Source organism: Idiotropiscis lumnitzeri, unplaced genomic scaffold (genome assembly GCF_059441095.1).
Source record: "Idiotropiscis lumnitzeri isolate Australia: NSW breed Sydney's pygmy pipehorse unplaced genomic scaffold, RoL_Ilum_1.0 HiC_scaffold_299, whole genome shotgun sequence".
In the NCBI taxonomy this organism is placed as follows: domain Eukaryota; kingdom Metazoa; phylum Chordata; class Actinopteri; order Syngnathiformes; family Syngnathidae; genus Idiotropiscis; species Idiotropiscis lumnitzeri.
Window position 1 is genome coordinate 29,324 of NW_028283837.1, and position 12,920 is coordinate 42,243.

The 12,920-nt window shown below is 40.0% G+C and overlaps 1 long non-coding RNA gene across 1 annotated transcript; it reads right to left on the reverse strand.

Moving 5' to 3' along the window:
* Positions 1-1,768: 1,768 nt before the first annotated feature.
* On the reverse strand, positions 1,769-6,016 carry LOC148314418 (uncharacterized). Its single transcript, XR_015841771.1, has 4 exons — positions 5,921-6,016; positions 3,531-3,626; positions 2,416-2,568; positions 1,769-2,311 (listed from the first exon to the last, which is right to left on the reverse strand). It is a non-coding gene; the product is annotated as an uncharacterized LOC148314418 (long non-coding RNA).
* Positions 6,017-12,920: the final 6,904 nt, after the last annotated feature.

Genomic DNA, 12,920 nt, shown 5'->3' on the forward strand with positions numbered 1-12,920 from the left:
GACCCGACACTTTCGTTGTGGTCTGGCTTTGCTGGTCCGTGGAAAATAGGCGAGCTTGTGTTTGTCCACTGGGGTTTGTGTGAAAATAATTGTCTGGGAAGTGATTGCTGGCATCCGCGATGTGCTGCAGAAGCTCATCCGTGAGAAACAGCTGCAGGAAATCAGCTGGCTCCTCAGACTCCAAATGGGCAGCGGCATTCAGTGGTCCAGGGGTTGCTGTAAAGTCGATTTTCCTCGGTTGCCATCCAGTGTGACGCCATCCGGAACCACTGCTTCCTGATGCACAACCTGTAAATTACAGAAATATAAACAATTGGAAATATATATTTATTGCTGCATTTTATTGCTGGCGTGTGAAGTTTCATATTATAATTTACCTTTCTTTACACCAACAAGACGAGGAGGAACTTTCTTGCCGCGGGATGCACAATCTGTGAATTTTAGAAAGTATGCATGATTACCACACCATTCAGTATTGTTGTTTCCTCGTCGGGGAGGAGATACGCTCGCGTCTAACTGCACATTTATGCGACATTTTCTGCCCGCAAGATGCATGATATGTACAATAAAAGCATGAGGGGTAAAACCACATGTTCAATGGTAACTTGCGAGCGCTTACCTCCTCGTTCGGGGGGATCTGGTGAGGACTCTCAGCTGCTTTGGCTATTGTCCGAAGGCAGGCGATGCAGGCCGCAAGGCACGCGCACCCTCGTTAGACGCCTGTTTGTTGTGACGATGACGAAGCGTCATCCTCTCAACCAAAGCGTCTCCATCGCCTTGATGCTTTTAGGAAGCTTTTTTTTACAAAAACGCATTCCTCGATCGTCATTTGCTTGGAGGATTTCATTGCTAACGCTACTAATGCGACTGCTGCTAGTGCTGCCGATGCTGCTGCTACCCACGCTGCTCTCCACACTTATAAGTCTACCCCAGGATCCCGCCCCCCATTTGTACCTCTGGCGCAGATTCAAGGCGGATCTTTTGCACCTCTGCCCCCTGCTGGGTGATTTTTACATGATTCACAATGCGGACAAGGCTGATTCTCAGTCAGAGGTTGCATCAGACCCTTATGTACACTATGACGTAAAAAAGACAGGAAACGTACTTATACGTCTTTGGTAGAGGGCGCCATTGCATTAAAAGACGTCTTTGTACGTCTAAGGGAGTAAATGAGTTGAACAAAGTACAGGGTCCTTCACCTGACTACAGATGATCTTCTGGGGACTTTATTTGGTTTTAATCACTTTTGGGGTCTGTATCTATGCACACTCCCTGGTTTTGCTACCTTCCCGGGTACCACATACACACTGCTTAGTTTCTCTGCCTTCGTGGGTACCACATACATATTGCTTGGTTTCTCTGCCTTCCTGGGTACGACATACACACTGCCTGGTTTTGCTACCTTCCTGGGTACCAGTCACACAAACGTCAGACGACTCAGCACATACCGACTGTCTCAGCACTACACACTTTCACTCCAAGGCAGTGCTGTGAACCAACTTACTGACAAGAGGTAGTATTTAGAATTTTAAAAAGTGCTTGAAAGGTTTTGTTCATGTAAAACCAACAGATTATGACATTATTATTATTATTTAAATCAGTATTAAACAGCATCAGCATAGGTTAAAGATATTATACAGACTATATACGATAAAAAAATACTAAACCACCCTTGCTTTTCCGTCATTTCTTGTATAAGTTAACACACAGATGTATAACATTTGTTTATACAAATATAACGATTAAAAAGTAGCTGATTAGAGTTTTAATTTTGTATTCATTAATCTGTAATAAAAATGGACATATTTTGGTTAATAAAATTAACAAGAAATAAAAGTAAAGGGTGTTCTAATACTTTTTTCAAGATTGTCCTAACATACATTTAATGTTTACAGTATATGTCTTCGGAAGAAGCGCAGCATTAGATTTTTTTTTTTGTTCTCTCTCTTTGACTTCTGAATTTGAATTTCTGTCACAGATGTGCTTGAATTCTATTTTGGATGATTTGTGTTAAACTGCACAAATATTTGAAGAGCCATAGAATTCAAGAATCACACCAGTGCTGCTACTCCTCCGAACGGGTGAACGCCCTTGATTAACAACCTGCGTTGAGGTGGCTTTTGAGATTCGTGGTGTGGGAGAAAAATCTCTGAAGGCATTCTTAGACTTCAAGAGAGGGTCCACAATTTTCAAAGCTTCACTTCCGTCTGAATCAGAGGCCTCACTTGTATCCGGAATATATTCATCTCCACTGTCATCTGAGTTGGAGTAATAATGCTTATCCATTCCAAAGTCAGCCTGTTTTTTTAATCTAAAAAACAACAACAACGAAATATAAAGGATAGAAGGCAGGAGACCAATAAAATATATGCAATTTGCTTGTAAGATTCTCTGAAATCTATATGGGTTGTTTACCTGTATACTTTTGGTCCTCCTGAGCCTTGGGATAGTAATATGGTCTGGGTCTGAGGCGCAAAGTTCAGGGGCAGGATTTGACAATGATTCGTCAGAATCTGTGTCGTTATTCCAAGGAAGATTCAGCCCATATTTTTTGTCCAAGGGAGGAGACTGGGTTGCATCAGAGTCCAAGAGAAAATTCAGAACCCATTAAATACTTAATCCCCAGAGGAATCTGCACAGAAAAAGGTCTTAATTCTATTTGAAAAAAAAAAAAAAAACTAAAATATTGATGAATGATATGACAAAATAATGTAATAACAAAATTAATTGACCGTAACAAAAAGCTCCCGGGAGGAAAACTACATTAAATGTTTTTTTAACAGGGCAGTGAAAATATTGGAAAATAAAAACGATAATAAATAAAATAATATAAAAAAAGAATTCAATGTGTATCGATGGACCCATATGAAATACTTATATCGCTATGTACTTATCAGCCATATCGCCCAGCCCAATATGTAACTGCAACTTCAAAACCTCGGGCCATAACAGGATTGTAACATGGGATGCATATCTTCATTCCTAAATTTGTAGATCCCGAGGAGGCTGCTCAATGGTCCTGGTAATCTAAACCTCAACCAATTCGGTCACAGCCAATGTTCTCCATCCTTGTTAAGAAGTTTTGAAATGATTTAATAGATATACTATTGCAAACTATACCAGAATTTTAGACATTTTAAACTTTTGATCACAATTTTACCTATTTTCTAAAAATCTGAAGAATCCACATGCCAAATCACCTGCTGTAGACACATAGGTTCTGTTCTGACAGATAATTCAGTTACAGGTTGTGTACTTAAAGCCAATAAGAGGGCAATGCAGCAGTCGACAACCTGACGAAAGCTTAAGTCTCCCAATGAGAGAACTGTAGTGGCTGGTAGGTTCTTAGATTGTAACATAGTAAAGACATATACTAGGCATAACTGTATATCATATGATGATGAGGGAAAATATTATTAGCTACGATTTATGTCCAGATATATTAGAAAACTTGTCCAACCAGCACAGGTCTATCTAACTGTAATTTTAACATCTCAAGACACGACAGGATGACCACATGATACGCATACCTCCTTTTCAGAGTCTGTCAAAACTTGAGAAGGCTGCTTCGATGTTCTGGTGGCATCAACCTCAGCCGATTCAGTCATTGTCGGTTGTCCTCCATCCTAATGAACAAGTTGAATATTAATTTAATGAATTAAAAAAAGAAAATGGATCAGAATTTTACACATTTTAGGCTTTGGCCACCCAAAACAAAAACTAACAAGTTCACGAATGAAACAAAACCAATTACTTTAGCGCATGACAATTAATCTTCAGTAGAGATATGTTGTGACTGAAATTTCAGTCACAGGTTGTCTTTTGAACGCCACCAGGGGCGCAATGGAGCACAGGACAGCCAAAAGTCTTCTTGTCGGACACCTGTAGTGGCTGGTAGGTTCTAAGATTATAACATAGTAAAGGCACATACAACTCCTAACTGTATTTCATATGATAATGAAGGAAAAGATGATTAGCTATGATTTATGTCAACAATAAAAATGGCTCTACGGGGTCCCCACAAACACAAACCTGACAGTTGGGTGTCAGATGGCCAACATACCTGACACGCAATTCAACTCAACTGGACCCCACAACACAAGAAAAAGCTGAGTGAGCCTCAAACCAGACATACACATTCACTGACAAATATCCTGTGACACCAGATATATTAGAAGTCTTGTCTAATCAGCACACGTCTATCTAACTGCAATTTTAACATCTCGAGACACGACAGGATGAGTACACGATACGCATACCTCCATTTCTGAGTCTGTAAAGCCTGGAGGAGGCTGCTTCGATGTTTTAGTAGCATCATAAATTTATTGAATTAATTATATTTGAGGTTGGATTAGATTTTTACACATTTTAAGCCTTAGCCACCCAAAACAAAACATAAGCTCATGAATGAAATAAAACTAATTAATTTCGCCCATGCCAATTAATCTTCTGTAGACGCGTGTTGTGACCAGTGTTGTTTTTGGCAGGCATTTTAGATTTTGTCCAAGTCATTTGGACAAAGTGCTGATTTGTTTACATCACATTTAGTCATCCCAATTCGTTATAGTTTTAGTCCAGTTTTAGTCAACGAAAACTAAAAAAAGGGTTTTAGTCCAGTTTTAATCGACGGAAACGCAAAAAAAGTTTTACCCTAGTTTTCGTCAATTTATTCACAAAGGTTTTAGTCCAAGCGGCACGGTGGCCCAACTGGTTAGCAGGATGGCCTCACAATATTGAGGTCGTAGGTACGATTCTGGCTCCGGCCTTCCTGCATGGGTTTCCTCTGGGTAATTCGGTTTCCTCCCATATTCTTAAAACATGCATGGCAAGTTGCTTGGACACTCTAATTGCCCCTAGGCATGAGTGTGAGCGTGGATGGTTGTTCGTCTATGTATGCCCTGCGATTGGCTGGACACCAATTCAAGGGTGTACCTCGCCTACTGCCGAAGACAGCTGGGATCGGCTCCAACACCCCCCGCGACCCTAGTGAGGAGAAGCGGTACAGATAACGGATGGATGGATGGATGGGTTTAAGTCCATTTGAGTTAAAACAAGGCATTCAAGGTTTCCACCCAATAACAAAGACTTTTGGATGGACTACAAAGGATTCTTCATTACAAACAGAAAAAAGTGGCAACAGTGGAATCAATGCTCACTGCTCCAAAATAAGCAGAGAAGCAAAACATTTTGTTGGGCAACTGTTGTGGCTTTATTTCACTAAAAGCAACATAAAATAATTTATGAACCACATGCTAACAATTTTGTCTCGTCAACGAAAAAAATTCATGTACATCACGTCATGTTTTCGTCATAAAAGAACCTCGTTTAGCTTGTCATCGTCATTAAAAAAGGGGCGTTAACGAAGTATTTTCGTCATAGTCATCAGTGACGAAAACAACACTGGTTGTGACTGATATTTCAGTCCCAGGTTGTCTCCTGAACACCACCAATTGGGCAAGGGGGCGCAGGAAAGCCTGGGGTCTTCTATTTTTACAGTATAGAAAGGCTAAATATCAAATTGAAACAGTGTTTTATATCATGAATATACAGGGTTGGTGCTGGTTCTGGTAGGGAAACCACAACATAAAGATGTCCTTAATTAGTCCCACAATGGGGATATTTGCAATATGGCATATGATGGCCTAACAGGGCCACCGCCCAGAAAAGAGTAACGCAGAACTTTGTAATACTGTCACTCCCTGACCAGTTCGTTGTTCCTGAAGAGCCAAACTTTGACTCAGAATTGATCCAGCTAGTGGCCAATGGAGAACACAGTCAGTAAGATGTCAACTTCATAGAAACAATAACTAGATGCCCACTTGTGGTGTTCTGGTGATGTAGTTTAAACTAATTGGAAACTACATCACCAGAACACCACAAGTGGGCTCTGTTATTGTACTTAAAGATGCATCTTACAAACCTGTGTTCTCCAAGGCCAGCTGGTCCATAGTCTTAAGTTATTTCTTCGCCAACATCAATGTCTCGGAGCGCAAACAGACAGAGGTGTGGTCTGTCCTCTGTTGTCTTCTTCTTCATTTTACAGTTGGGGTGCATGTGGTCATCATTAACCAGTCTTCCCAGACTGCCATCTTCTTGAGCGGCATCAACACTTAAAATAGATTTTAAAAAAAAAAAAACAATTATTCAATCAATGTCAGAAATTAATCTTTGAGACAATCTTGTGTACACAAAACATAAAAATAGGAAATCCACAATTTTTAAATCTTCTAAATCAAATCATACAAGAAATTTCTATTGGAATCAGACCCTATTAACAGCTTGTCTTTGAGACTTCATGGTCTATATTTTCATTTGTACAGATTCAACGCATGAATAAAAGTATTTACCGTATTTTCGCAGTCATAAGCAAACAAAGCGCCCTGTCAGTCGATGCGTCCATTAAATGGACAAAGTACCACTCACGTCCATCAGCCCTTGTCATCAACGAGCTGTTGGAAGTGCATGTTAGCACACCCTGCTGGGCAAAGAGTGAGTTGTCCATGCTTACAATCGACCGTGACAAATACACCATCTGACTATAATGTTTGGGTGATGGTGTTGGAAAAAGCTGGACAAAGGGCAGCTGTCCACAATGTTTTAGTCTGTCTTATCATTTATGTTATTGCAAGCAAGAAACGTCCCAGGTTTAGACAACAGACAAAAAGTCCAAAGCATAACAGCACATCTCTTTAAACAGCCATGCAAATCTCTCTAAACAGCTATGGGATTGTGGGTCTCTGCTCCCAGAATGCATTGCTTGAATTAGCTAAGGCTGAGTGGCTTTTGTATTATTTTCATTTTTTTTGGGTATATTGATGGCATGAGAGATACATGTTTGTGTTAATCTTATTTCTATGTTTCATTGTTTGCTTGTATGATGAGTTTTTTATTTTTTTTTGAAACCGTGACTCTAAGGAGTGTGGTGAGCAGCCAAGTCCCTCCCCTGACGTTGCTTTGTAGGCTATTGCCAATGCACCTAATATTGGCCTGAGCCATTGTCAGCTATTGTCAATAGAGACTTGGCGTCTGCTGCAACAATGGGGTGATTGCTCATGTTATTGGGGCATAGTAGGCTGCTATCGGCTGTGTCAGTGTGGGCAGCTCTGCCAAGTTCATGCTATGCTAACAGCAGCTGTGCTATCGTCTTGTCAGGCGGTGCGTCCAGTATATGTTACAAAGACAGAAATAGCGGCCTCAACAGGTGTTGCGCCCTTTGACACGGCGCGTCTTTTGGGTGCGAAAATACGGTATACATTTTTGCTTAGAGAATGATTTTTCCCCAAACACTTATGGGATGAGTATGTGTTTATTTTTTTAAATAAAAACAAAAATAAGATAACATCTCAATCTTTGCCTCACCTCCAAGTTTTTTCTTGCCGGCGGAAGTCAAACAAAAAGACAGTGCCTCTTCCATCCATCTTCCTGCGTTGAGATTTATCAGAATCTATCAATTTTCCTCTGTACTCCATAATAAAGAATAAAGTCGTCTTTCCTGAAAGGGGCCTTGGTAAATACTCCTCGACCTAGTTAACAGGGAAATCAAGATAGCTTCGTCATATTTTTAAGCACACAAATAAGGAGTCATCATATTCATTTGGGCCACTATACTAATGTAGGGTGGTTTGAAACATTGCTTCTTGTGAGGGATAGAGCAGAGCCCTTCTTTATGATTTTAAAGGAACAGACCAGCCAAAATTCATTTTCCAGCATTGCATTAGCCAGTATGTATTAGGACTGAAAGTACAAATGTCAATGGCACCTGGTTACGTAAAAAAAAAACTTTAAGATTATTTAGTTTCATAACAATGACATACACTGTATACACAGTCATATTGGATCGCGTCACGTGATCTCTGTGACGTATAACGTGCTTTACACTAGACTATCAATATCGGACTTGTTCACTGGTCTATTGTGGTATAAAAATGCCGGAGGGCGTCATCAAGTACAGCCTTAATTTAGATAGAACTCCTACCATCAGGTTTCACGCTCACTGAAATAACTTGAAACTGACAAAAGAAAAGGTCAAGACACTCTTAATGTAAAATAACCACTTAAAAAACGATGTCAGCTTGGTTATCAGAAAACAATAATATATCTTAGCAAAAGCGTTAACATCATACCTTTAAATGAGTTTATATACTTCGCTTCTAACTCTGCAGTCTTGTCCAGACCCTTGACTGCATGTTCAATAGTATCCTGCTTTGGGGACTTCCTGCATCTCAGGGAAGGCATTGTTTATTCTATAAAGAAAAAAGACAGTTTTGTGTTGAGAATTATTAATACTATAGGCTAAATGGAGTTTTAACAATATCAGTGTAAGAAAAATAAATTATAAATTAAAAAAATATCAATCCCTCCATCCCAATTAATGATTTCAACCATAATAGTTTATATTGAAGTTTAAACAACAGACAGACAGATTTATGCAGTGTGACTACAAAAATCTTACCAAAATTCCATTCACAGTAACCTTTGCTTTAAGAATCATGTAATTCACCAGTGAACATCGTGTCTTACACAAAAATTAATGACAGAAATTATCATGGTACTTGCATTCTGTTGTTCTATAACAAAAGTGCAAGCTGTTAGCTCCGCAAAGCTAACGCAACAAGCTAGCGTCCCTCGTGCTCACATTCAATGCAAACCTGACCACCGGATGAAAATACGCGTCGGTTTAGTTCTTTAAATGAGTAAAAGCACCATGACGTTTTATAATTATTCAATGCTTAACTGGAGCTCGTCAATTATGTCGATGTAGGAGCACATGTTTGCTAGGCCAGTGTTGTAGGCCCACATCCATGGTGCTACTTTGTATAGTGTTTTCCACACAACTATCTCTAACCATGAACAAATGCACTCGAGGCATGTTTTGAATAAAAACAAACGAAAAACACTTACCTCTCCGTTTCAACAGCAGTTCGAACTTCGAAGTGGTGATATTCTCCAGCGTTAAGCACCTGCTCGAACTGCGAATAGGTCAAATTCAACAGCGTCTTTTTTCTGTCTTAATAAGGACGCGATGAGAGGAGGAGCGCTTGCCTTTTCGTCAGCACGCCCCGCGCGGGTGGTGCTGCTTTATCACTCTCTATCTGTGCCCGCCCGCCGGCATGTCGATAGAAAAATAATATTCCTTCAAACATTACTTTCATCTTCTTAACGTTTTGTAGTGAATTTAACAGGTTCACCACTTTTTTCAAATACACCAATGGAAAACAGGTCTTAATTGAGGAAACATACAAAGAGCGTCTCACAAACACCTTATGATGAGCAATGTAATTTGATCACGTTTTTTGTCACTGCCTGGACGTCGGTTCACTGGCCTGGTGGCAGTGGCTTGTAGACACTGTCACTGAGTGGGAACGGATCTCAAGGTGGGTCAAACTAACCCAAGCAGTGGATCGGTCCGTTTTTTAAATTTATTAATTTTTTTATTTTATGTATTTATTTATTATTTAATACAAGGGCTTCGGCTCACTACCAGTGGGCGGGACCAAAGAATTTGGGTTTCCTTTGAGCTAGGAGGCAGTCAAAGGCAGTCCAATCCCCGGCAACATAAAGCGCCTAGCTCTGGGGACATGGAATGTCATTTCTCTGGTAGGGAATGAACCCGAGCTGGTGTGTGACTAGACCAGTGGTTCTCAATTATTTCCTGTCATGCCCCCCCTACCAAGAAGAAAACAATTCGCACCCCCCCCCACCACAATTTTTTTTTACATTTCGTACTAATGTACATGTTCTTTGCATATTAATGTTAGATTGTCAATAAAATATCTTACCTTAACAAAGCTAAATTGATAAAAAAAAATATCATTTTGAGAACGACTATTGTGAGGATCTCGAAACTCAGTACTCTGTGGTGCTAATATTGATGAGATGATAAATATGTTGAAGCCACAGAACAAAAAGATTAGATATTGTTTGGAAATTAATGACGTACATAACAAAGGAATATCAGCCTTGATTGGAGTACATTACTGCATTTACATTTTTAATAAAAATGAAACAATTATTGATGTTATGACCACTATGAAGAATTTAAAAAAACAATATATAGGGATAATTATAGTTTTCATTTTGTTATGTTTAGTCTGTTCATGTTGCATTATTTTTATGACAAAGATGATGGTTAATCGTAGGTTTGTTGCCCAAATGTACCGTTACAACCTGATTAATGTTGAGAATGACGAACTCAAACTGGACACTAAAACGTAAAAACACATGGACTTCTTGCCCCTGTCCACACACGTGCACACACACACACACCATACACGAAGATCCGGGAGGTAAGGACGGCTGTCCTCTCCTACAACGAGGCAAGGGCCTCCACCAAGTCACCCCAGGGACAAGTTTTATTCCCTGATGGTCATCAAATTATGAGGATCTCATTCTACGCCGGAAGGGAGGAGGGGAATTTTTCCCTAATGTGAGGTTTTCGCTCCTCCACTGATGATCACACTGTTGTATGATTTCATTATGATGATCTGTCTTAAAGCCGTAAGGACATGATTTTTAAATCCACAACAGGGGGGAAATGTAAGATGGGCTGAGGATAGGTAATCAGTTTGTGTATTCATAATCATGTTTTTATACACTCATTAATGTTTAACACACACAGAGACACTTACTTGTTATTTTAACACACACACACACAGACACCGTATCCTGAAGATGTGTTTAGTTAAACTGACCTTGGGTTATGATTTTCTGCCTGCTGGAGTCCCTGGTGATTAGTTATTGATGCTTTAGTTAAACTGACCTTTATACCGTGAGTTATTGATGTTTTCTGTCTCTTGGTGATTAGTTGTTGATGCTTTTCTGTCTTCTGGTGATTAGTTATTGATGAGTTAGTTTCAATAAAAAGGCAGAACGGAGGGTGAGAGTCAGAGGGTGTGCGGGATTGAACTGGCAAGACGGCTGTTTCGCCTCCTGGCTCCCTCTCCCATTCTGAATGGCACAAAACGAAAACTTTAGTAAGTTATTTCAGTCTAAAAAAAGGCGTCAGGGCATTTTTAAACCGGACAGTAAGTCGTCACTGTCTTGGTTCCTTTTTGTGCCTTGACCCATCCCGGAATTATTGAAAGGATGCAGTCCTATTTACAGGCCCCAGTGACACCCCAGGTTTCTGTTGTTTGTACGAGGGCGCTTAATAGGTACTGCTATTCACAATCGTCTTAGGCTGTTTCTTTGCAGAAGTTTATGGACAATGTGTAGTGCTGTAGGATGCAGTCTAGAGCATTCTTGACATTGAAGCTTTTGTTTCCAGCAACTGCTAATGCGACCGTGCATCAAACATGCAAAACACAGACCCTTGCTCCTCAAGAAGTCAATCTTATCCTTGTGATGCTTTCTCCTAAATTCCTTACAAATTGTGAGACTGTTGCTCTCCATTACAATTAGCACATGGTTTGGCAATAGCATCCACTGAAACAGGTTCTGCCTTTGGCGTGGTGGTTTTGTTGTTTTCCATCTTGGCGGGCACAATGACTGTTGTGAAGACTTTCTTTGATTTTGGTGTTTCTGTGTGTTGTGATTTTGTTTTCTGTTTTATAGAATCTTTCGTGCTTGTCAACAAAGTCAACAAAATCCTTAAACTTCACTCTTCTATTTGTTCTTTCTTGGAGATTGCAGGCAAATTTTCTCCAAGATTCTATAAGTCTGTATGGAAGTTTGTTTGCCAATGCCTTTATATTAGCCATGTTGTCCAAGTCCTCCATGTAATTAACATCTGCCATTATGTTCAAACAGCCCATAAGGAATAATGTGAAAGACTGAAGTGCAACACCATCTTCAGACTTGATTGTTGGCCAATCCATGGCTTCCTTTAAATATGCTTCTGCTATCATGAAGTCATCACCATAAAACTCCTTCAAGATTTGTTTTGCTTTGGTATATCCTGTCAGAGGTTCCATATGGATGCAGCTCTTCACCAACTCATGTGGTTGTTCACTAGTATACTGCAGCTAAAATTGAAGATGATCACGGTTATCACTTGTACGGCCTTCAATCCCATGTTCAATGGCACCTATACAGGTTTTATAATGCAGAGGGTCGCCTTTAAACGTAGGAATGGAAAGTTCGGGAAGTAGCGATGCTTTTTGACTCTTTGCTAAGTATTCTGCGACACTGGCTTGCTGTGAGATTGCTTGGCAAAGGCCATCAAGCACATGTCCCTGTTGTTCTCTACTTTCTGTCTGATGTGGAAATCTAGCCATTGGAATAGTCGAAGTGGGAGCATTTCAGGTCAACACTGCTTGTTGCTCTGATAGGCTGTGATGGTAATTGAATGTTTTTCCTTGTTTAAATTGTAACACACTCATCAGGAATGTGGATACCATCCTCCTGGGTATTTTCATATCTTCTCAAGACATCCAATTTAGCATCAGACTCAGGGAGTGCCGTTTGCATTGCATGCATTTGCTTCTTTGCCTTAATTGCAGCTTCTTCTTGCTCAAGTGCCAACCTTTGTTGTAAATCAGCAGCCTTTGCCTTTAAACATGCTCGTTCCATTTGAGCCTTTAATTTAATTGAAGACGTTGACAGAAGTGAGCTTCTGTCTGTTAGATTCTTTACTTCTACTTCTATGGGTGTAGTTAGTTGATGCAGATCTACTATCATCAGGTGATATTTGTTTATTGCATCCTTCCTCTGCACGTTTCAAAACGTCCTTCTTCCATTGCTCACATTTCCATTAATTACATTTTTTGGATCAAACCAGTTATTTTGGTCATCGGCAAAATCCTCTTCAGTCTTTAAATTTTGCACACCGGAATTGAGGTCCACAAATTCTTGCTCCATGCCGCTAAAGCAAACACGAAGCTCAGTTTTTTACAGCGTCAACATTTGCATCATCCTCCATCAATTGTTCAATTTGACGTTGCATGGAGGTCAATTGAGCAAATTTGCACCTGCGTGCCTGC